Source organism: Lycium barbarum, chromosome 12, assembly GCF_019175385.1.
Source record: "Lycium barbarum isolate Lr01 chromosome 12, ASM1917538v2, whole genome shotgun sequence".
Lineage (NCBI taxonomy): Eukaryota > Viridiplantae > Streptophyta > Magnoliopsida > Solanales > Solanaceae > Lycium > Lycium barbarum.
In genome coordinates, this window is record NC_083348.1 from 7,593,217 (window position 1) to 7,619,392 (window position 26,176).

The window sequence follows — 26,176 nt, forward strand, 5'->3', positions numbered from 1 at the left end:
GCAAGGAATCATGCCTTAAGGAAGAAAGGGTTAGCCTTAACATACCTCGTTGTCTCCTTACTACTCCTTGCCTATCCTCTTGATTTTGCAAATCTACATTCAAGATGATTCACACTAAGTTTAGGTCGTTGAAACGCTTATAAGATCAAACTAGACTATTAGGTGAGCTAACGAATTTTGGGTAGCATCTACCCTATATCACTTACTCCCGCCAAATTCCAAAACAACTCCCAAACAACATCAACAATACCATAGCCAAGAGATTTATATTCAAATTGGACTCAAATCAATCAAAACTTCTTTTCACAATAAATCCATAACTACAACTTCAACACAATCCCTTATACACTTGTATACAACACTTCCTCATCATCATTATTATCCCTGATAACAAGATTATACTCATAACATACTAATAATTTAAGATCAAGTTAATTTACAACTCAAAATATCATCAAATTCATATTTGAAATTTTCCTCCAATTGCCTCTCCTCAAATCTTAACATAATTACCAAATAAACTCATAAGCATGGAACTAACATGAAATCTTACCTCAAAATTTAAGAACACTTCAATTCCAAGGTTACTCCACCTTAAAAAATACTCACCCAAGCATCTTCAAGTAGAGGAGACAAGTGTAGACCTCAGTTGAAAATCCTAACCACTTTAATCTTCACTTTGATCTTTGGTTTAGGCTTGGAAATATGTTGGAATATGTTTGGAGAGGTTTCTAGGGCTTTCTAGGACTTGGGGTTATGTTAAAATGGAATAAAATGAAGAGGGGATCATAATTATAACATTCTGGAAACTCACCGCCTCAATTTTTTACGGACACAAATTACTGACCGTAATTCAAATTACTGTCAAATTACTGGCCGTAATTCAAATTACGGTCCGTAATTCAAATCGTAAAATTTTATATAGACCATAACTTTCACTGTATTTCTCAGATTTGCAATCTATAAATTGCATTGGCAAGATAACTTCCTGAACTTCAATTTTAATACTTTATGCATTCCATAACTTCTCATAATCTAGGAGATATACGTCCCACAAGTTGGACCGAAAATCCTGTCCAGAATTTTGCCAAATTTTTTCAAAGTTTCGACAAACTTAATTTCTTCCTTAACCTTATAGGGGTATCTGTTACACCCCGGAAAATTTCGTGTACCAAGACTGTAGACGGCTTAGTATGAGCTTAAGGGAGAGTAAAGTTATACAAGGACTAGGGATGATATTATATTATATGAGTATAAGAATAACATATGCATGACATTTGGAGACCGTATGGAGTAAATCAGTTATCACGGTACTTGATGAATAGCCCTCGTAGTCGTAAGTTAAGGTGGGGCCCACATGTCGGGGTTTTATAAAGGACATATGAAAAGTGATATGAGTAGTACATGGGATGTTGACCAAATCTTAAGAAAGACCCTTAAGCCAAATATGGGCATAAGCCCTCCAAAAGGATGATTTAAAGGATACATTTTTGGATGATCTGAGTTAGAAGGGCCAAAACGCTATTATAAGTTTGGAATTTGGAAAGACACCAAAAATGAAAGTTTTAGATAATTGAAAGAGGTTCCAACCATAGGTCGTGGGCCCTCATATGATATCGGGATCAAGAATTATGGTCATTTTAAGATAAGGACTCCAAGCTGCCAAATGGCTTCCGCGGGTCCCACTTGAGAAGGTCGGTGGAACTGACTTATGAGGGGTATAAATACCCCATTAAATACATATTTTCAGCACTTTACATTCTCAATAGTCCTAGAAACTTCCCAACACAACCCCCAAACATTTATAGCCCATTAAATCAAGAATTTAACAAGATTACACCAAACTAGTCCATGAAAGGTGATTGTTCTTGCTTCTACTTGATGTTGTGGTAAGTTTAGTCTTGAAGAAAGTTTGTGTGGCTGAATTTATTCAAGTATAAGGTATGTTATTCATCCTATCTCTTATTTTGAGTTGATTTGAAGGTTTATCAAGTCTTGAAAGTGAATATAGTTATGGAGGAAAGGTCATAAAGTGTCGTGTTGTAGTTGTTGTGTTTGTGGACTGCTTTGAGCATGTTGTGGCTGTGTGGCTGGGCTGATTTACATGTATAAAGATGGTTTCTAATGTTGTTGGTGTGTTGATGATATTATACTCCTTGAATGGGAAGAAAGGAAGTGTATATTGTTGTTGTATGTTGAAAAACATCACGTGGGATATTTTATGGAATATTTGGTGTTGATAATATTGTTGTTGATGTTGGTATTGTTATTGGTTGCTGGATTATGATTTCGGGCTAGGCATATAAACAGGGGAGATGCTGCCCGATTTTTGGCAGATTCTAAAGGAGTTTGGTTTAAGAACTTGAGATAGGCATATGACGATAAGTCTAACGGTAGTATAATTTCTCTTGAGTGTAGATTTGCAAGTTCGGGAGAATAAGTGTTAATTCATAGGAGATCAATGAGGTATGTTAAGGCTCGTCCCTTTCTTTCAAAAGCATGATTCCTATGGTATGATTCCATAAATGTTTCCATAACCTCCTTGATTTCAAAAGCTAGAAGTTCATAATTCATAAAGCTTCTCATGATGTTAAAGATGAGAATGTTATGATGATGATTTTATGCTTAAAAGTCTCAAGTTATGATTTCAACGATGATATGAAGATGTTGAGCTACGTCATGATTTTCTCAATTCTAGTCACTGTTGTTGATCTCACCTTATGAATTATTCCTTCGAGGTAAGATACAGCGATAATGGTTGTTCCATAATATGAATCAAAGGTTACTGACCTAACTTCACTCCGATAGAGTTGTAGCTTTCATATGAGCTTTCATGCATACTATTTGCATTATGTATATGAATATGATATATATGGATCGGGTCGTACGTTCCTTGGCACTAACTTATATGGATCGGGCCGTACGTTCCTCAGCACTAACTTATATGGATTGGGTCGTACGTTCCTTGGCACTAACTTATATGGATCGGGTCGTACGTTCCTCGGCACTAACTTATATGGATCAGGCTGTACGTTCCTCGACACTAACTTATATGGATCGGGCCGTACATTCCTTGGTACTAACTTATATGGATCGGTCCGTACGTTCCTCGGCACTAACATATGCTAATTATGGTTCGGGTCGTTCGTTCCGAGGCAAAATGATATACTTTTGGATCGGGCTGCACGTTCCATAGCACTAACAATTATGGATCAGGTTGCCCGTTCTGCAACACTAATACTTACATTATGTGCCTATATATATATATATATATATAGAGAGAGAGAGAGAGAGAGAGGTGCTTGTGTATGATTTTAAGATGTACAAGTTCTCTCTCTTATTCCATGTTACCTTTCATATCTACCTTATATTGTTATTCATCCCTTACATACTCAGTACATTATTCGTACTGACGTCCCTTTTCCTAGGGGAACTGCGTTTCATGCCACGCAGGTGTATACAGATAAGTAGAAGACATTAGCTATAGGATGTTCCTAGGCTATCAGCTGGATTGGTGAGCTCCATCTCAGTTCGAAGTGTTGCTGAGTCAGAGTACTTATTTTATCGTATCTCGTGTATGTTAGAGACCTTTGCAGACAGTGTCCTGTGGATAGTGCGTTGAGATGTCGACAGTGGTGTAAAGCGATCATATAGGTCGATGTGTTTTGTTTTCACCTGATGGAAGCGTCATTTCATAGATTAAAGGTTCAGAAAAAGTTGTGACTCATGGATGGAATAGTAGTATGGCACTCAGCTGAGTAGGGTCTTGGGTGTTAGTTGCGGCCCTCCAGTTTGGGTCGTGACAGAAGTGGTATCAGAGCAGTTCGTCCTAGGGGTTGTCTGCAAAGTCGTGTCCAGTAGAGTCTTGTTTGTGGTGTGTTGTGCGCCACATTTATAAACAGGAGGCTACAGGGCATTTAGGATGGTTACCCTTCTTTCATATCTAAGATCGTACGATGAGAGCCAAGTCATAGGAAATGAAATTCCTTGCACTGACCCTTGATTTCAGCGGAAGAATGGCATTGACGAAGGAAGTGAATGATGATATTGGGATTACAGGGAAAATAGAAGTTGAAGGAATCAGCACAGAGGTAAGTATTGGTAAAAAGGATTATAAGTCAGATATGGTAAAGATATTGCAAGTATGATTGAAATGTATAGCTAATGAATGGAAGAGGAAGTGACTAGGGAAGTATAAAAGGACGATCGATAAAGGTTCAGGTATATTACGAGTTGTGATGCAAGCGGTAAGTTTCGTTATCTTTGCATTTCTATTCGATATTGAGAGCCCTGTATGGCTAAGGTGTGCTAAGTATGTATATATTTTCCCTGTGAGGCATTGTATGTATTTTTTGGGCTGCGTGGAGGTCTGGGATATTAAGAAATATAAGGGACACTCTGCTTAAATTTTCCTAAAATTTAAGGATAAGGACCAAAGAAGGACAAGGACCAAAGATTTAGGAGATCACGAAGATTATATGTCTATGATTGCTACAAATTGATTAATGGGAAAGTATGGGACAAAATGATATGGAATGATAAGATGAAGATGACACTACAAGTGGACATTGGGCATTAGTTATTGGAATAAAAAGTACTGTTCCGGCTGGACAGATAATTGGGCACATCACTATTTCGAGTATCCCCATAAATTTCGATTGAGAATGGCAATAGAATACAACGCCATAAGGTAAAACCTTTAAGGGGGGGGGGGGGGGGGGGGGAACAAGTAAGTTCGAGTACGAGCACAAGGATTGAAAATAACTCGTGAGGAAGAAAAGAAATTGAATGATATTTTAGTGAGAAACTTAATGTCTCCTAAATGGGAAGGATATGACAAGAAAATAGAAGGGAATGCAAGGGAGTTTTAAGATGGTCTTGGTGTGCATGGAGAATGATTATGAGGAAGATGATTAGTTGTCCGAAGGAATAAAATGGGTTACATTCGAGGTTTTGTAGGAACAAGGTCTATTGGGGGATTCAGGAAAAGTCGACAAATGAGTTCTGCTGTGGCTTAACATAAAGAGAAGGTTTTCATGACTAACTCAAAAGAAATGATTTATAGAAAGGATTATGGAATTGATTATATGTTAAGGTTGAGTTAAAGAATGTCATAAAGATAAGAGCTATTAGAGTACATGAGGTCATAATTGGTTCAGACCTCAGTTAAGAGGCCAGAAGCGTTGTGGTTCGGTATCCAGGTATGTTAGTGATTTCTTCAGAAGCATGTTTTCCGACTTATGAGTTTCAAGAACAAAGAGATTAGCTACGGGAGTAGAGAAAGGTTTGTAAACCTAGTATGTTAGTAAATTCGGTAGAAGGATATGAAGGGTATGAGCGGATTTAAACAGGTTAAAATTTAGGGAATGGACGACAAGGTTTTGGGAAGGACAGAAGTAAGCGTAGGAAAGAGCGAGTAAATAACTAATGGAGACCTGTTATGGCGATAGTATGATTAAATGCGATATTTTAACGGGAAGAATGATTTGATAAGGGGATGTGCCAAAGAATGGGATCAAGGACAGAGTACAAGACTAGTTTAAACATTCGATGACGAATGTTTCTAAAGGGAGAAGGATTTTACACCCTGAAAACTTTCGTGTTACCAAGACTGTAGACGGCTTAGTATGATCTCAAGGGAGAATAAAGTTATACAAGGACTAGGGATGAAGGTTATATTATATGAGTATAAGAATAACATATATATGACATTTCGAGACCGTATGGAGTAAATCAGTTAACACGTCCGTATCGCAGATGTAAGATGGCCGAGACCACTAAGGTCAGACCCGGGCCAATGGGACCCGAGCGTGATGTGTGAATATCATGGAACCCATGGACACAGAACTGAGGATTGTCGCCAGCTAAGAGAGGAGGTGGCTCGGTTACTGAAGAATGGCCATCTCCGAGAATTGCTAAGTGAACGAGCCAAAGGTCACTACAAGGAAAGGGAGTCTCATAAATGGGCCAAACCAGTAGAACCTCAGCATATAATCAACATGATAATCGGGGGTACTGATACCCCATGAGGGCCGGTGATGAAACGGACGAAGGTTTCTATTGTGTGTGAGAAGCGCAGCCGGGATTACTTACCCGAGGGTTCCATCTCTTTCAGCAACGAGGATGCAGAAGGCATCATTCAACCGCACAATGATGCATTGGTAATCTCTATACTTATTTTTAAAACACAAGTTAAACGTATTTTGATTGACCCAGGTAGCTCGGCCAACATCATCCGGTGGAGAGTGGTCGAACAGCTAAGGCTACTCGATCAGATCGTACCGGTAGCCCGGGTGCTCAGCGGGTTCAACATGGCGAGCGAAACCACGAAGGGGGAGATCTCTTTGCCGGTTAACATTGATGGCACTATCCAGCAAACGGTGTTCTATGTAATCGAAGGAGATGAAATATAATGCATTGCTAGGTAGACCTTGGATACATAGCATGAGGGTCGTGCCGTCGAGATTACATCAGCTGCTGAAATTCCCGACCCCGAAGGGGATAAAAACCATCCGAGGTGAATAGCCCGCTGCAAGGGAAATGTTCGCGGTTGAGGAAGCAACACCTCAGCCCAAAACATCGGATCAAAAGGAAGAAGATTCAACCGGAGGAAAGGACACCAAATAGCAACTAAAGCACACGGGGTTGGATCCAGGATATGAAGAGGATGATTTTGGTGTACCCAGATCATTCGTCTTGCCAGATGATTTGGATGCAACCAAGTCAACAGTAGAGGAGTTGGAGCAAATCACCTTGTTCGATTATCTACCGGACAAAAAGGTATACCTGGATATAGGGTTAACCTCGGAGCTCAGGAACAAGTTAATTAATTTTTTTCGAGCTAATGCTGATTGCTTCGCATGGTCCCATATACATATGACAGGTGTGCCGCCGGAAGTAACAACTCACAAGCTCAGCTTAGACGGGAGGTTTCCCCCGGTAAAGCAGAAGAGAAGGCCTATGGTAGAGGTGAAACACGCCTTCGAAAAGGATGAGGTAACGAAGCTTTTAAAAATAGGCTCTATTCGGGAGGTAAAGTACCCAGACTGGCTAGCTAACGTAGTAGTGGTACCGAAAAAAGGTAATAAATTTCGAATGTGCGTTGATTATAAGGATCTAAACAAAGCATGCCCGAAGTGTTGACACCCAATTTTGTCCCGCCTCTCCTCCGAAACACCTATTTATACTTCTGGCATGTTAAAATAAAAATAAAAATAAAAAATAATAATAAATAAATAAATAAATAAAATAAAAAAAAATATGTATTTTTATAATTATTAGTCTTTCATTAACTCCCACGTTGTATTATTCCACTGCAGCTATTGTTATTATTATTATTATCATTATTATCGTTTTATTATTATTATTAATTATTACTATTATCCTTAAAATATTATTATTACTAATTCTCATTATTATTATTATTATTGTTATTTATTTATTATTATTATTATTATTATTATTAATTACTAATCATTATTATCAGCGTTATTTTTGCTATCAATTATGATTATCATCGTTATTTTTATTATTAATTATTATCATTGTTTTACCAATAATTGTTATTTATTATTATTATTATCATCATTATTTCTCTTATTATTATCATCATTATTATTTTATTATTACCCCACATTATTGTTATTATTATTATTAATTCATTATCATTTTGTTATTTGCAATAATTGTTATTTATCGTTTATTATTAATTACTATCATCTTTATTAGCTTTATTAATTATTATCATTTTTTAATTATCAATATTTGTTATTTACTATTATTATTTATTGTTTTTATCACCATTTGTCATCAGCATTATCATTATTACCATTATCATTATTGTTATCATTATTAGCAGTATTATTACCGCTATTTATTTGCTGCTATTATTTAGTATTATTGAAACTTGCATTTCTCAACGTTCTGCCAACTGGCGCATACACATCGCATTTATTTCGCACAATTTAATGATAGCGTTTGTTATTAAATATTATTGCACGGTCATTGCAACATCATATAATTTTATTATCCGGATCTTTTATAATTACATATTTCCGTATTAGGTGATATTCTGGCACCCTTAGTACATCGTTAATCAAAATGGGCCTCTTATGCAAATTTAGAAGCCAAACTATTTCTTGCACTCGGTCCGTATTTTGACTTACCGGACCCCAAATCAAAGTCCGATTAACTCCTAATATTTTTTGGACTAGACCATATTTTTTATCTCAATTTTTAGACCAGTCCATGTTTTAATTCACTAGTCCATCCTTTTAATACCCAGTCTAAAATTTGACCCGGTCCACAAATGGACCGGGTCCGATCCATTCTTTCATCCAAATAAGGGAAACCCTTTTTAGGGTTTCCCCTTCACTTCCTCATTACCTCCGCCGCTTCCCCGCCCCGCCCCTGTTCTCTCTCTTCTCCCTCCATTTTTCGCCCATACCTCTCCTCTCCCCCACTACGCCCTGTTCCCTGCTGTCCCCCACTTCATATTGTCCCCCCACGCTCCTCTCTCTCTTCCTTTTCGGACGAAAACCCTAGTTCAAACCTAAGATTGAGGTTATAAATAATGTTTTCCCAAGTCAGAAATGGGGGGAGAGATAGGATTTTCATGAAATTCCCCTAGAACCTGAAGTTTTTTGAATCGAAAAATCTGTTGCAATTTTTTTCCCCCAAGAACTGAGACCTTTATTGAATCGCAGAAACCCCCTCCCCCTAAAAAAAATCAAAGCTTCCAGTCGCAAAAATCCCTAAAATACGTTCTATTGGCAGTTTAATCTTGTTTGTTATCAGTAAAATACCGAATCAATTCATCGTTTGCCTTGGTGTTTGTTGCGAATCCGAGCATCGCAAGTTTGGATTCGATTGTGTTCGAGTAGATATCGAAGCCCCGCACCCATTTCGCTGCGCCTGCAAAAGGTAATTTTCCTTTATATTTTCTTTTATTTCGGTTCTGCACAAATTATGATTAGTTTCTTTTTGTGTCAACTGTAAGATAAATTGTTTACTTCTATTTCTATTTGTATTTTGTGTTTAAACTCTGACTCTGTTTGTTTATTCAAAAAATTTGGTGTAATTAAATTGTTTTGCTTGTTTCAACCAGGATTGTGTACGTTAAATTTAGTTAGGTTTAATTGTGTTCTCACCATTTGCAAAGTTTAATCATGTTTAAGAGCATCTAATTCTCGACTATTGTCAGCTGGGTCTTGTTTAGTCGAGATTCAGTAGGTTGAGTAAATGATCCAACATACTGATTAAATGCGTTTCATTCCCCAAAGAATATTCTCATGTTGTTTCTCCGTGTATTGGAATGGTTCATGGTCTACAATTCACTATAGGTATTTTTAAGTGCTTAGTTCATTTCTATCTACTGATTAAGGTCACTTCTATACCTGTCTATCTGGATAATTCATGGCACATTTGAAATAAAACATGCTTTCGTATGTGAGGAATGGTCATTTGTTCCCTTATGTGATCCTTTTCTGCACAACACTAAGTGGTATCCCAACATGTATAAATATGCGATTCAGATTGCTTTATTTTAAAGTAAATGGCACTGTTGGTTTGAATACTTGTTTGAAAATCCAGAATGGCATAAATCCCCTTTTTGTGAAGCAGGCATAGCATGCTCTGGTCCTGTTTCTTACCATTGTGTAAATTGAACATGTGTGGAGCCTAGAGGTTATTTTAGATCGCAACATTATCATGAGTATATCAAGAATGTATGTCTGTTTTGATTAAATATTCAATCATGTGTCTAGCATAATTTGAGAAATGCACTGCTGAATGGTTTGATCTGTTTAAACTACTTATATGGTTCTGTGTCTGAGTTTGAACATAGATGAGGAATAACCCCAGTAATAACTAGGTTTGGATTGAGTTTTCCCTGTGAATGTTTTGCTACTGGCTAACTCAGTTTTCTGTGAGTTTAACAGCGTTTCTTTCCAGGCTCCTTTTTCTTGACTGGTCTTAAAAAAATGATGTTTGATTTGGTTGTTTGAAGGTCTTAATTCTTTGTTTGAGTTGACTTCTTTCTCTTTCAGATTCTTCTGTGGTTCTTGATTTAGCTCATTTTTTCATACTTTGCACGTTCTGATGTTTTCCTTATCTCTGAATCCATGAGGATCAGTTTTCGGTACCAGGTTGTTTTTCTGTTGTCATAAATGATCCCTTTGTTCTTGCTGTTCATCTTCTTCATTTCCTTCATATTTGAGTCGAGCAAAATTCAATAGATCAAGGGTGCGTTTGGTTCTGTGTCAGTAGGCTGTTTCCTTCAAATTCAACTGGGAGTTTAGTTCAGTTTTAAACTAAGGACGCACATTTCAGTTCTTTTCTTTTTATCTTAGCTTGGCTGATATATTTAACCTCTTCTCCGATTTAGGTTACTATCAAACTAAAGTTTATATTTGAAGCATGCTTACTAGTTTAAAGCTGAACCCAGACCTCTTCGCATACTCCTTGATGACTCTGTTTCTTCAAAAAAAAATGTAAAAAATCTTTTATGTGTTTTGGCGGTTGTTTAGTCATACGAACCCTCCCAATAACCTCCTTTGCACTAGTTAGCATGTTGATAAGGCCTGCTTGCATACTTTGCCCATGTGTGTTTATGTCCATGTTTCGAAATAACTCCGCAACGTTTGTTTAATTGAGTCTATGCATACTACGTGTGTCTTGAGATTTATTGGGTACATATGTTGCTTTTTTTTTTGCTGGATCCGTTACGACTTCCTTTCGTCCAAAACATGGAATACGCATCAATCTGATTTCGTATAAGGAGATACTCGTATATGGATATACTTGTGTGTGGATAGCCTGATCCAATTTAGTTTTCTATTTGTTATGTGATAGTATTTAAAATCTCTTTCTTTGAATTATGGATTTTGCATTTTTGAATTATTAATCATCTAGACCCATACTAATCCATTTCCTTTTATTTTATGCATGACATTCGCATACGGGTCCGAGGGACTCGTCTTCCGCATTTGATGTTGGGCTCAAGGCCCTACGGAATATCATTTCCCCCCTCTGCCCGCTGCCAAAGAAATAAAAGTGGAGTTTTGGGTCAAAGCCCAAATATAAGAAAAAAAAAAGACCAGCAGCAGTCTCAAAACGGGCTGGCCCATTTGACATTATTTGGTCCCCTTTTATTTATTTTGTGCCTTTATTTGTCTTCATAACTTGTGAATTCTGGTAAATTGGTGGGTTAGTTTAGTATAATGGGTAGTTAATTAAAGAGAAATTAAATAGATAACTCAGTAGGCTCCATTTTATTTACTTATATTATCTATAATATCTATCTTAAGTTATTTACATTATCTTTAATATTCATCTCAAATTATTTACACCATTTATAATATCTACTAATATTAGAATCATAAACTTCCGATAATGAGAACAAATGCCTTGAGCCGGAGGATTACTTTCCACCCCTTTATCGCAATAGGGATTTAACGTATCATAGACCTAAATATATGAATTTAGGTATTATAAGTTGATCTAATCTTAATTAAGCTCGGTTAACAAAAGATAACAAAAGGGTAAAGAAACTCGTTAGCTGTTTCGTATTTCATTTATACTTCTAAAGTACAGGATCAACTAATACTTCATCGTTTAGTTTGCCTCAGATATTTACTAAAATGTCGCACAAACCTGCGTTTTATTTTATATGCAAATCATCATCTTTTGCCAATCCTATTATTATACTTTCACCTAAGACATTAGCAGTTTTAAGCCTTATTTAAATAGCATTTTAAAATCTCCTTTATACTAATATTAGTCTTATTTAAAATAGTATTATTATTTGAAGTCTTTTTTTTTATAAAATGACATTTAAAATCTTCTTTTGCACAAATTGTTATGTTTTTTACAAGTCTTATTTGCACAAGCTATTTTCTTAAAATTTAAATACTATATCCAACATTGATTAATTAACCTAAGTTTGGCTGGATAACCGTAGTTAACGGATTCTAAAGGATGCCTAACCCCTTCCCTTTAGAATGATATAGGACCCTTACCTAGAATCACACTGATTAAGCAGACGATTAATGGAGGTTTAGTTAACTTTACCTTAGTTAATAATTAGGTGTCCTAATTCACCGTAAAAATCAATTAGGTGGCGACTCCTTAAAATAAACAAAGCATATTTAGGAATCTCCAATATGTTGTACTCCGCTTCAACTCCGGTTAAAATGGGGTGCGACAGCTTGGCGACTCCGCTGGGGACTTTTAGGTTCTTAACCATAACAACTTAGGTTAATAATTAAATTTGTTGGATGTTTGGTTGTTTTCTTTATTTTTTTGCCTTTATTGTTGCTTTTTTTTTTTTTTTTCTTATTATGTTCTTTTAAGTGATTGTTTTATTATGTAAATTTTCTATGTAATATGTATGTTATTGCTTTCCTTAAATTGGCATTCCTCTCATATTTCTTCCATTCCTGGAAAACTCACACATATTCACACACTTAAAGCGGCTTCGCAGTTTGCGCCCGTGCACTACTAAATTACCCCTTTAGTTGGATTGGTCTAGTGGATTTAGTCGATCAGCGGTGCAGTTGACGGCCACGGACTTTCCACTCCCAAGTTGTCCGCTTGGGGGAACCTTGTGTCATAGGAAGCCAACTCTTAGTCAGCCTAAGATAGAGCTAAACCAACACCTTTTATTAAGAGCATACATTTCATGACTTAGGAGGTTTAATACCCTTGGTGTATTAAATTCATTAGATGACTTTACCCAAAACGTCCAAGCGGGTTCGCGACCCCGAGTGACACCAATCATACTTTATGTGCATGTTTGAAGAATAATTGTGCCTAAATATTGACTATTTGCTCTAATTAATTAAACTTTAGGAGGGAGGGCATGATTAATATTTCTATGACAGGTATGGATTTGCATTGGAGTACAACGAATGATGAAGATCAAAGACAGCACAAATGGAGCTAGAAGTTAGACATAGGAAACTGTATTTACTTTACTTAAATTAGGAAACACTTTATGTTGTATTCATTTAACATGTAATAAATATTGCATTATCTTGTACTCTATTTGAGAAATAGAATCTGTTTAATTAATCAAAGCAACGGGATGACATATTATGGCACACTTTACCCTTCAAACGACGATAGGCCTACCTCTGGCACAAAGAGGTCACATGCATATTAGGACGCGTTATTGTTTGATATACTTGTTTGACAATTTGTTTGACTTTATTTGATGAATTATTTGCTACGCGTCTTACTTGACTTTACATGTTCATGACTTTACCTAGATATGTTCACGAGACTAACATCATTTATACTTTATGTTTCTTTTATCTTATTCCCAAAAAAAAAAAAAGTTGATTCGTGTTGACACTCAATGGCTGACCATCCTTACATCATAAGGTCAAAGACATCATCGTTACCTCAACGCAGCTGGGTTGTTCAAGGAAAAGCAAATATTACGTCTGGTCCAGCCGCATCTATTTCAACTAGCCCGGAAAGCATAATGGTTTCTAATGACCCTCCCGAGATTTTTGAACACGGAACTACTATTCAACGGGATGAACATATCGCCCGCCTGACTCAAGAGATTGAGGATCTACGTGGAGAGCTAAATCGGGTTAGAAACATGACCAACTTATCCATTACACTCCAAAGTCCACCTAGGAGTGTCGCACCAAACCCGCCTCATTTTCCATCACTTGAACCTTTAGTTCCAGAACATCTTCCTCCACAAAACAATGCACCTACCAACAACAACTTACCTCCAATCACCTCCGCAAATCCACCAAATCAATCACTAGGTAATACTCCTTACATTGCTTTACCCACCAACACTAACCCACCACCTACAATTACTCCTCTAAACCCACCAAACCAAGTCCTTACATACTTTGGCCATCCACAACAATCTTTCTACCCTTACCATTACGTTGAACCCTACCAAGCTCCACTATTCCCTTACCCTGTCTATAGTACTCGACCAAATTACTACCAACCCCGAGCACCTCAATATCAAAACTTACGTCCATACCAATTTGCCCAAATTTCCACCCACCGAAATCGACCACATACCACACATAGAGCCCGTTCAAACCCTGTCATAAAAAACACCCGTGATTACACTCAGTTCGCTGAACCTTTGTCTCAGCTATTTGAAAGACTGAAAGCGGCAGGCGTGGTACAACCTATTGAAGGGAAAATTCTCAATCCTATCCCAAAATGGTTTGATAGTTCCAAGCATTGCGCATATCATTCTGGAGTTCCGGGGCATGCCACTGAGGATTGCTATGGCTTCAAAAGCAAAATCGAAGCCTTGATTAAGGAAGGAACAATCCAGCTCACTGGAGCTCAACTCGATATGGATCGCCATCCCTTTTCCTACTCACGAAAACGCCAACGTGAACATGATAATTATCGAAAAGTTAAGAATCGGAAGGAGGCTGTTACGCCAATTGGAAAAGATGGAGAGAGGCGTGTCATCAACGTTCGTTGCGCCTGTGGGGATGATCCGAAAACAAGTGCCAGTGAAGATGGCTGCAACAACTACTGAGACACCAACCATTCAGGGTACAGAACCAGGAGGGACTCTGAAGAACTGGACTTGTACTCCGTCCCTGATTCGCCAGGAGCCTTGGTGGCATGAACATGTAGTGAACTTGTTTTCTTTTATTGATGCTTGAACCGTACCTAAAATTTTGTTTGTTTTGCTTCACCTCGTGGAAGTTTAAATTGCAAAACTATAAATGCATTTCTGATTTTCCTTAATCATCTATTTTCTACTTCACTTATCAAATCGGCCAACTCTACGATTGTGACATGAACGAATAGACAAATCCTGAGAGAGTAACAAAGAAACTAGGGGACAAGACAAGATTCCACTCGAGAAATTGAAATAGCCGATAGGTGACAACCTAAGCCTAAAAGCTGGAAATTCAAGAAGAAATCAAGGTACGCCATTAGGTTAGACAACCTAGTTTGCAACCTTTCCTTTAGTTACGAACTACGCTTGACCTGATTCCTCGGTGGATACGTAGGCAGCCCACATAGGGACTCGGTCATACTAGGTTAGAATTTTTGCCATTCACATGTTCCGAACTACGCTGACCTGATTCCCATGGTGGGATACGTAGGTAGCCCACGTAGGGTTCGGTTGCTTTATAACAAAAATCCAAAATATCTTATGCGTCACGAAGTACGTTCAGACCTGATTCCTTGGTGGATACGTAGACAACCTATACAAGGTTCGGTCACAACATATCATAGGTTTAGTATACCCTCCAGAATCAAAACTGGGGCATATTTTGGAAGATTAGACCAGAGAAAAGTTGGACATCGACACTATTAAGGCTACTAGACAAGAATAGTACACACAAATGACCTTTCAAAGTTCTCGGAAGTGTCGCAATCGAAAGTTAGCAGGAATATCTTACAACTTGTATACATATATTTTCATATATATCTTCCCTTACATACATACACTTACGTATATATTTTTCAAATGGAAGACTTTCTTTCAATTGTTTCACTACTGTTCATCTACCGAGGCTTTAAACGGAGGCCGCAAGATCCAAACAAACAGGATGAATGGGGCGCCAACAAAGTCAAGCTTCGAGTCAACACGAATCAACTTCCCCCTCCCAAACTAATAATTTTCTTTGAATGCAGGAACTTAAAATCGCGAGATCAACAATCAGGTCTATCAATCAGGGCCATTGTGGCCTCGCCTCAAAAGCCATGCGGCTTTGATTTCAACCTTATCTTTTAATTTATTTTTTATCAAAATAATTTTATACACCTGTTTTTGAAGGTTGACGAGATTAAAGACGAATCAAATCAGGATTACGTGCCATCAATTCAGCCTGTCACGATACCGTCAAACTGCAAATTCTAGAGCTTCTTGTGTCATTCTTTTACGGGTTATCTGGCATTGAACATTGTTTTGGCTGCGAATCTGCATTAAGGACGAGATACAATGGCAAAAAGATTTGAGTCCTTCAACACCGGTGTGGGGTTGGTGCAAGCGCAAAATGAAGATAGCGAGAAGAATGTAGTACAAAGAAGCGTGTTGGTCAATTTGGGAAATACCCTCAGCCTTCTTCCTAACACAAGTTCAGCTTCCAGCTCTACCCAAAACATTTCTTTCACTATTTCTCCTCACCCAGCTCCTACAAATATACCGCCAAGATACTCTATTAAACCAGAAGCTTTGCAAGCCACATTGATACCTAATGTCCAAAAGCCTGCACTTGCAGCGCCCTTCACAGAAAACCAGCAAAATCAGCTAGCGGTATACCCACACAAGAGATTGAGAAATGAAGCGAACGCAATCAATCAGAATGACTCGGATAGAGAGCTTCACAATTTGAGGAGAATTGTCGAAGAAGAGATGCGGGCAAGAAATGTCCAAAGCTTAAGATATGAAAGTTTGTGCATACTTCCAAATGTTGAGTTGCCGCCAGGATTCAAAGTGCCAAAATTCAACACCTTTAATGGCAGAGGAAATCCTATTACGCACTTGAAGGACTATTGTAGCAGATTAATGGGAATTGGACAAGATGAAGCCATAAGAATGAAATTGTTCATTCTGAGCCTATCAGGGTTGGCGTTAGATTGGTACACAGAACAAGACTTTCGCAAATGGTGCACATGGGAGGACATGGCCCGCGACTTTGTAGAACATTTCAAATTTAACATCGGGGTTAGTCCAAATCTGTATGATATGCTTGAGATAGAAAGGATGCCACATGAGTCTTTTCAGGAATATGCCATCCGATGGAGATTGGAAGCTTCAAAAATACGTCCTCCGTTGCCTGAGAATGAGTTGATTTCAACTTTCATCCAAATACAAAAGGGCATATATTATGAAAAGTTGTTATGTGCGCGGTTGCGCGGCTTTGCTGATCTAATTCAAATTGGAAAGCAAGTAGAAGCGGGCATTCGAGCAGGAAGAATTGTTGACAGTTCATCAGTACAAGCAACTTTTCAAGTCGAGACATTCAACAATTTGCAAGGCAAAAACAGAGAAACCGACTCAGCTATCAGGTCTACACATCAGCCGCAATCACGGCAGAACTATCAATGTTCGCGTGATCATATATACCTTCATCAACGAGGCATTCAATATCAACCCGATCCAGCACAGTCTAGCTTACGACGGTCAGAGCACGCAAAACTCCGCACTTTTACTCCTCTTGAAGAGTCGTTAACCAGCATATTTGAGAAAATGAAAGCCAAGGGACTCCTGAAGCCAAAGAAAGGATGGATCCCTAAAAGCCTACCGCCAGATTTTGATTGGTCCAAGAGTTGTGCTTACCACTCTAATATTCCAGGTCATGACACAGAAAATTGCCCGGCCCTTAAGCATAAGATCCAGAACATGATCGAAAAGGATAAGATAAGTGTGCAACAAAATAAATTGTGCGACAATGATGGCCCTTCAGTTGCAAATGCAATTATTGTTACCGGTGATCTGTCAAAATTGGCACCGAGACATTTGAAAAGGAAGCGTGGAACTAAGTAAGACGATTGAAAGGATCTACCGTCACTAGCATTCTCCACCCATCGGCTTTCCTTCTTGTAATTTTTGCTAAAGCTTGTTATGAACTACTTTCGACCTGATTCCTTCGGGATAAGTAGGCAGTCCATTCTCGGACACGGTCTTAATATAGTGAAAATTCCATCCTCCCCATAAAGCAACACTGGGGCAGCTTTGCAAATGGCCTATCATTATTCGACAAAAAAACATGAATCGAAATCTCGAACAATATATCAGCGTCACCAGATTGTTGCAATGCCATCACCTCAAGAAATGCAGATTCAACGCCAAAGCTTTGGTGTTCAATGCAAGGCAACCATGTTATTTTACACTAACAAAATTTTCTTTGAGTAATGCAGGGACATATTTTAGCTATTCTTGAAGGACATCGCACAGTATCAAATCGGCAATTGCAAGATTCAGATACAACAAAGGGCAAAGTCAACTTGATACTAATTAATTTTGAAAACTTACAAATTTCTTTGAGTGCAGGAACCTTTTAGTTGCAAATTTTGGCAGGGTAGAAAGTCCCCAAATCTTCGGCATTGTATCATGAATATTTGTTGCCGCAAATTACGCACTGCGTCGAGACACGTCTCACCGTATATGAATCAAGCATCGCAAAGGCTCTTCGCTCCGCACTAATTTTGGTAACCATAAATCAAGCAGGTCATTTCGGGCTCATTCCGCCTTTATGCGTTGTATGGGCTGTGCACCGCCCTTTGAATTTTTCGCATAAGGCTGAGCACAGCCCCCTTGAAATTCCTGCATAAAGCATTTGCACTGCACTAGCATTGCTTTATTATTTGCAAATGCCCCGCATCGCACCGCACCCGCATTACATTATCACTTTCAAATGCCCTGCAAAGGCACAACACCATTGTTCGCAAAAGCACCGCATTTTAGGCCCGTCCGCCTTTAATGGGACATTATAGGTCCGTCCACCTTTAATTGGATATTTAGGCCCGTCCGCCTTTAATGGGACATTATAGGCTAGTCCGCCTTTAATAGGACACTTTAGGCTCGTCCGCATTTAATTGGACATTTAGGCTCGTCCGCCTTTAATTGGACATTTAGGCTAGTCCGCCTTTAATTGGACGTTTTAGGCTAGTCCGCCTTTAATAGGACGTTTAAGGCTGAGCACCGCCTTTTATATGTTGCATGGGATGTGCGCCGCCCCTTTGAAATTTCTGCAAAGGCTAAGCGCCGCCTTCTATCTGTCGCATGGTCTTAGCACCGCCCTCTTGATGCTTTTGCATAAAGTCGAGCGCCGCTTTCCATCTCAATTTCATTCTGCTTTGTAACCTGAACTGCGCTCGACCCGATTCCCTCAGTGGGATTCGTCGTCTGCGAAAAGCTCAATATCCTTCCGTGCCAGAAACTGGGACAAATTTTAAAGGCGTCATCGCAGCCCAACATCCTCCCGCGCCAAAACTGGGACAAAATTTTTTAGGGCATCATCGCAAGCGATATCGAGAAAAATGAAGGAGTATATGGCCAACAGAGTCATCAGGCAAAAGGAAACTTTGGAAAAGGACGCTCTTCACAGTGCGTCACAGTCCCAGTTAGCCAAGACTCAGAAATAGGCGGAGTTTACAAGTCCAGACAAAGTTGGAAGCATAAAGCGTCGAGAACCAAATCTTCAGAGTCAACGCGAACCAAAGCGTTGCATATGCACTAAATACCCTATGAAAGCACTGCATCATTGCCCGCATTGCACCGCACTTGCATGGCTTTATTATTTTCAAATGCCCCTGTGTATGCGCAGCCGCATCGCATCGCACCTGCATTACATTATCACCTTCAAATGCCCTGCAAAGACACAACATCATTGTTCGCAAAAGCACCGACATTTTAGGCTCGTCCGCCTTTAATTGGACATTTTAGGCTCGTCCGCCTTTAATTGGACATTTTAGGCTCGTCCGCCTTTAATTGGACATTTTAGGCTCGTCCGCCTTTAATTGGACATTTTAGGCTCGTCCGCCTTTAATTGGACATTTTAGGATCGTCCGCCTTTAATTGGACATTTTAGGCTAGTCCGCCTTTAATTGGACATTTTAGGCTCGTCCGCCTTTAATTGGACATTTTAGGCTCGTCCGCCTTTAATAGGACATTTAAGGCTGTGCACCGCCTTTTATATGATGCATGGGTTGTGCACCACCCTTTGCATCGCTTTCATATATTGCCCGGGCCATGCACCGCCCTTTTAAATCTCTGCATAAGGTTGTGCACCGCCTTTCATATGATGCATGGGTTGTGCACCGCCCTCTGCATCGCTTCCATATATTGCCTGGGCCATGCACCGCCCTTTTAAGTCTCTGCATAAGGCTGTGCACCGCCCTTTGCATCGCTTTCATATATTGCCCGGGCCATGCACCGCCCTTTTAAATCTCTGCATAAGGCTGTGCACCGCCTTTCATATGATGCATGGGTTGTGCACCGCCCTCTGCATCGCTTCCATATATTGCCTGGGCCATGCACCGCCCTTTTAAGTCTCTGCATAAGGCTGTGCACCGCCCTTTGCATCGTTTCCATATATTGCCTGTGCCATGCACCGCCCTTTTAATTTTCTGCATAAAGCCATGCACCGCCCTTTTAATTTTCTGCATAAAGCCATGCACCGCCCTTTTAAATTTCTGCATAAAGTTGTGCACCGCATTTCATATGATGCATGGGTTGTGCACCGCCCTTTGCATCGCTTTCATATATTGCCTAGGCCATAAACCGCCCTTTCAAACTTCCGCATAAGACTGAGCACCACCTTTAAATTTTATGCATAAAGCCGTACACCGCCCTTTGCATCGCTTTTATATATTGCTTGGGCCATGCACCGCCCTTTTAATTTTCTGCATAAAGCCGAGCACCGCCCTTGCATCTCTTTCGTATATCACGTGAGCCATGCACCGCCTTTCTAAATCTCCGCATAAAGACATTGCACCGCACCTGCCTTGTTTTATTATTATTTTGTTGATGCCCTGCATATGCTCGCAGCAGTATTGCACCGCGCTTGCATCGCTGTATTTCAATATTTATTCTTACTGACTATTTTTATCTAGTTTTTAGTTTCGCAGGAGCTTTTAGCGCAGCGTGGAACTATTTCTTCGGCAGCGAACTGGGGCAATACGTCGGGAAGGACAAGCAAACTTCTCGACAAGGGTCTAAGATCTACCTCGAACACTCGGCTTCAAATTCAAATTTCCCGTTCACATTCCAGCACAATCAATTTTCAGGGTTCTATCACAATACCCAGTGTCATCATAATTCGACACTGGGACAATATTTTTTTGCGAAGATCGCATCAAATCGTGAGTCGCCAGTCATAGGTGTCATAGTCTTCCCAGAACTACACACGGCCTGATTCTCGTGCAAACCGAGATATGTAGGCGATTCAGAGACCAGAGTTCGGCCGTAATTTTCTTTACCCTTAGTCCTTCATAATCCTCTAGCCGAGACAAAATAGGCTACTAAGTCAACGTCTTTGCCCGAAAATTCTTTCATCATTATCAGGCAAAGAGGGACAAGTTGTTGACACCCAATTTTGTCCCGCCTCTCCTCCGAAACACCTATTTATACTTCTGGCATGTTAAAAAAAAAATAATAATAAAAAAATAATAAATAAATAAATAAATAAAATAAAATAAAAAATATGTATTTTTATAATTATTAGTCTTTCATTAACACCCACGTTGTATTATTCCACTGCAGCTATTGTTATTATTATTATTATCATTATTATCGTTTTATTATTATTATTAATTATTACTATTATCCTTAAAATATTATTATTACTAATTCTCATTATTATTATTATTATTGTTATTTATTTATTATTATTATTATTATTATTATTATTATTATTATTATTAATTACTAATCATTATTATCAGCGTTATTTTTGTTATCAATTATGATTATCATCGTTATTTTTATTATTAATTATTATCATTGTTTTACCAATAATTGTTATTTATTATTATTATTATCATCATTATTTCTCTTATTATTATCATCATTATTATTTTATTATTACCCCTAATATTGTTATTATTATTATTAATTCATTATCATTTTGTTATTTGCAATAATTGTTATTTATCGTTTATTATTAATTACTATCATCTTTATTAGCTTTATTAATTATTATCATTTTTTAATTATCAATATTTGTTATTTACTATTATTATTTATTGTTTTTATCACCATTTGTCATCAGCATTATCATTATTACCATTATCATTATTGTTATCATTATTAGCAGTATTATTACCGCTATTTATTTGCTGCTATTATTTAGTATTATTGAAACTTGCATTTCTCAACGTTCTGCCAACTGGCGCATACACATCGCATTTATTTCGCACAATTTAATGATAGCGTTTGTTATTAAATATTATTGCACGGTCATTGCAACATCATATAATTTTATTATCCGGATCTTTTATAATTACATATTTCCGTATTAGGTGATATTCTGGCACCCTTAGTACATCGTTAATCAAAATGGGCCTCTTATGCAAATTTAGAAGCCAAACTATTTCTTGCACTCGGTCCGTATTTTGACTTACCGGACCCCAAATCAAAGTCCGATTAACTCCTAATATTTTTTGGACTAGACCATATTTTTTATCTCAATTTTTAGACCAGTCCATGTTTTAATTCACTAGTCCATCCTTTTAATACCCAGTCTAAAATTTGACCCGGTCCACAAATGGACCGGGTCCGATCCATTCTTTCATCCAAATAAGGGAAACCCTTTTTAGGGTTTCCCCTTCACTTCCTCATTACCTCCGCCGCTTCCCCGCCCCGCCCCTGTTCTCTCTCTATCTACTGATTAAGGTCACTTCTATACCTGTCTATCTGGATAATTCATGGCACATTTGAAATAAAACATGCTTTCGTATGTGAGGAATGGTCATTTGTTCCCTTATGTGATCCTTTTCTGCACAACACTAAGTGGTATCCCAACATGTATAAATATGCGATTCAGATTGCTTTATTTTAAAGTAAATGGCACTGTTGGTTTGAATACTTGTTTGAAAATCCAGAATGGCATGAATCCCCTTTTTGTGAAGCAGGCATAGCATGCTCTGGTCCTGTTTCTTACCATTGTGTAAATTGAACATGTGTGGAGCCTAGAGGTTATTTTAGATCGCAACATTATCATGAGTATATCAAGAATGTATGTCTGTTTTGATTAAATATTCAATCATGTGTCTAGCATAATTTGAGGAATGCACTGCTGAATGGTTTGATCTGTTTAAACTACTTATATGGTTCTGTGTCTGAGTTTGAACATAGATGAGGAATAACCCCAGTAATAACTAGGTTTGGATTGAGTTTTCCCTGTGAATGTTTTGCTACTGGCTAACTCAGTTTTCTGTGAGTTTAACAGCGTTTCTTTCCAGGCTCCTTTTTCTTGACTGGTCTTAAAAAAATGATGTTTGATTTGGTTGTTTGAAGGTCTTAATTCTTTGTTTGAGTTGACTTCTTTCTCTTTCAGATTCTTCTGTGGTTCTTGATTTAGCTCATTTTTTCATACTTTGCACGTTCTGATGTTTTCCTTATCTCTGAATCCATGAGGATCAGTTTTCGGTACCAGGTTGTTTTTCTGTTGTCATAAATGATCCCTTTGTTCTTGCTGTTCATCTTCTTCATTTCCTTCATATTTGAGTCGAGCAAAATTCAATAGATCAAGGGTGCGTTTGGTTCTGTGTCAGTAGGCTGTTTCCTTCAAATTCAACTAGGAGTTTAGTTCAGTTTTAAACTAAGGACGCACATTTCAGTTCTTTTCTTTTTATCTTAGCTTGGCTGATATATTTAACCTCTTCTCCGATTTAGGTTACTATCAAACTAAAGTTGATATTTGAAGCATGCTTACTAGTTTAAAGCTGAACCCAGACCTCTTCGCATACTCCTTGATGACTCTGTTTCTTCAAAAAAAAATGTAAAAAATCTTTTATGTGTTTTGGCGGTTGTTTAGTCATACGAACCCTCCCAATAACCTCCTTTGCACTAGTTAGCATGTTGATAAGGCCTGCTTGCATACTTTGCCCATGTGTGTTTATGTCCATGTTTCGAAATAACTCCGCAACGTTTGTTTAATTGAGTCTATGCATACTACGTGTGTCTTGAGATTTATTGGGTACATATGTTGCTTTTTTTTTTGCTGGATCCGTTACGACTTCCTTTCGTCCAAAACATGGAATACGCATCAATCTGATTTCGTATAAGGAGATACTCGTATATGGATATACTTGTGTGTGGATAGCCTGATCCAATTTAGTTTTCTATTTGTTATGTGATAGTATTTAAAATCTCTTTCTTTGAATTATGGATTTTGCATTTTTGAATTATTAATCATCTAGACCCATACTAATCCATTTCCTTTTATTTTATGCATGACATTCGCATACGGGTCCGAGGGACTCGTCTTCCGCATTTGATGTTGGGCTCAAGGCCCTACGGAATATCATTTCCCCCCTCTGCCCGCTGCCAAAGAAATAAAAGTGGAGTTTTGGGTCAAAGCCCAAATATAAGGAAAAAAAAAGACCAGCAGCAGTCTCAAAACGGGCTGGCCCATTTGACATTATTTGGTCCCCTTTTATTTATTTTGTGCCTTTATTTGTCTTCATAACTTGTGAATTCTGGTAAATTGGTGGGTTAGTTTAGTATAATGGGTAGTTAATTAAAGAGAAATTAAATAGATAACTCAGTAGGCTCCATTTTATTTACTTATATTATCTATAATATCTATCTTAAGTTATTTACATTATCTTTAATATTCATCTCAAATTATTTACACCATTTATAATATCTACTAATATTAGAATCATAAACTTCCGATAATGAGAACAAATGCCTTGAGCCGGAGGATTACTTTCCACCCCTTTATCGCAATAGGGATTTAACGTATCATAGACCTAAATATATGAATTTAGGTATTATAAGTTGATCTAATCTTAATTAAGCTCGGTTAACAAAAGATAACAAAAGGGTAAAGAAACTCGTTAGCTGTTTCGTATTTCATTTATACTTCTAAAGTACAGGATCAACTAATACTTCATCGTTTAGTTTGCCTCAGATATTTACTAAAATGTCGCACAAACCTGCGTTTTTTTTTATATGCAAATCATCATCTTTTGCCAATCCTATTATTATACTTTCACCTAAGACATTAGCAGTTTTAAGCCTTATTTAAATAGCATTTTAAAATCTCCTTTATACTAATATTAGTCTTATTTAAAATAGTATTATTATTTGAAGTCTTTTTTTTTATAAAATGACATTTAAAATCTTCTTTTGCACAAATTGTTATGTTTTTTACAAGTCTTATTTGCACAAGCTATTTTCTTAAAATTTAAATACTATATCCAACATTGATTAATTAACCTAAGTTTGGCTGGATAACCGTAGTTAACGGATTCTAAAGGATGCCTAACCCCTTCCCTTTAGAATGATATAGGACCCTTACCTAGAATCACACTGATTAAGCAGACGATTAATGGAGGTTTAGTTAACTTTACCTTAGTTAATAATTAGGTGTCCTAATTCACCGTAAAAATCAATTAGGTGGCGACTCCTTAAAATAAACAAAGCATATTTAGGAATCTCCAATATGTTGTACTCCGCTTCAACTCCGGTTAAAATGGGGTGCGACAGCTTGGCGACTCCGCTGGGGACTTTTAGGTTCTTAACCATAACAACTTAGGTTAATAATTAAATTTGTTGGATGTTTGGTTGTTTTCTTTATTTTTTTGCCTTTATTGTTGCTTTTTTTTTTTTTTTTCATTTCCGTTGTCTCATATCGATAGAATGATCGATGCGACGGCCGGGCATGAGATGTTAAATTTTCTCGATGCTTACTCCGGGTATAACCAAATCCGGATGCACCTGGAGGATCAAGAGAAAACATCCTTTATTACCCGGTATGGGACTTACTGTTCCAACGTCATGCCTTTTGGATTAAAAAATGCCGGTGCAACTTACCAACGCCTAGTTAATGAAATGTTCGAAGAATAAATAGGGAAAACAATAGAAGTTTATATTGACGACATGGTGGTAAGTCCCTGGAAACAGAGCACCATTTAAAGCATTTGCAGGAAACCTTCGATGTGCTCCGCAAGTACAACATGAAGCTTAACACGAAAAAATGTGCCTTCAATGTACGGTCCGGTAAATTTTTGGGCTTCATGGTGTCAAACCGGGGGATTTAAATCAACCCGGATAAGATCAAAGCCATCGAGGATATTGAGGTGGTGAATAACGTCAAAGGAGTGCAGAGGCTCACCGGAAGGATAGCGGCGCTGAGTCATTTCATATCGAGGTCCTCAGATAAGAGTCACCGCTTTTTCTCCTTACTAAGAAAGAAGAACAACTTCGTTTGGACACCGGAGTGTCAAAGACTTTTGCAAGAATTGAAAAGGTAATTGTCCAGCACGCCGCTACTACACACACCAAAAGCGGACGAGCAGTTTTTTCTCTACCTTGCCGTCTCCGAGGTAGCAGTAAGTGTGTTTTGGTCCGAGAAGAATCAGGTACGCAATTCCCCATATACTATGTGAGTAGAACTTTAGGGGATGCGGAGACCCATTATCCCCACTTGAAAAAGTTGGCATTAGCATTGGTAAGCGCTTCTAGAAATCTCAAGCCTTACTTTCA

General features: G+C 38.0%; 1 long non-coding RNA gene across 2 annotated transcripts in view; it reads right to left on the reverse strand.

The window, feature by feature from the left end:
- Window positions 1–26,176, reverse strand: part of LOC132623707 (uncharacterized) — a 36,059-nt gene that overhangs the window by 939 nt on the left and 8,944 nt on the right. For both annotated transcript variants that reach the window (XR_009576344.1, XR_009576345.1), the window contains exon 3: window positions 46–93. This is a non-coding gene — a long non-coding RNA (uncharacterized LOC132623707). The remainder of the gene's footprint in view (window positions 1–45; window positions 94–26,176) is intronic.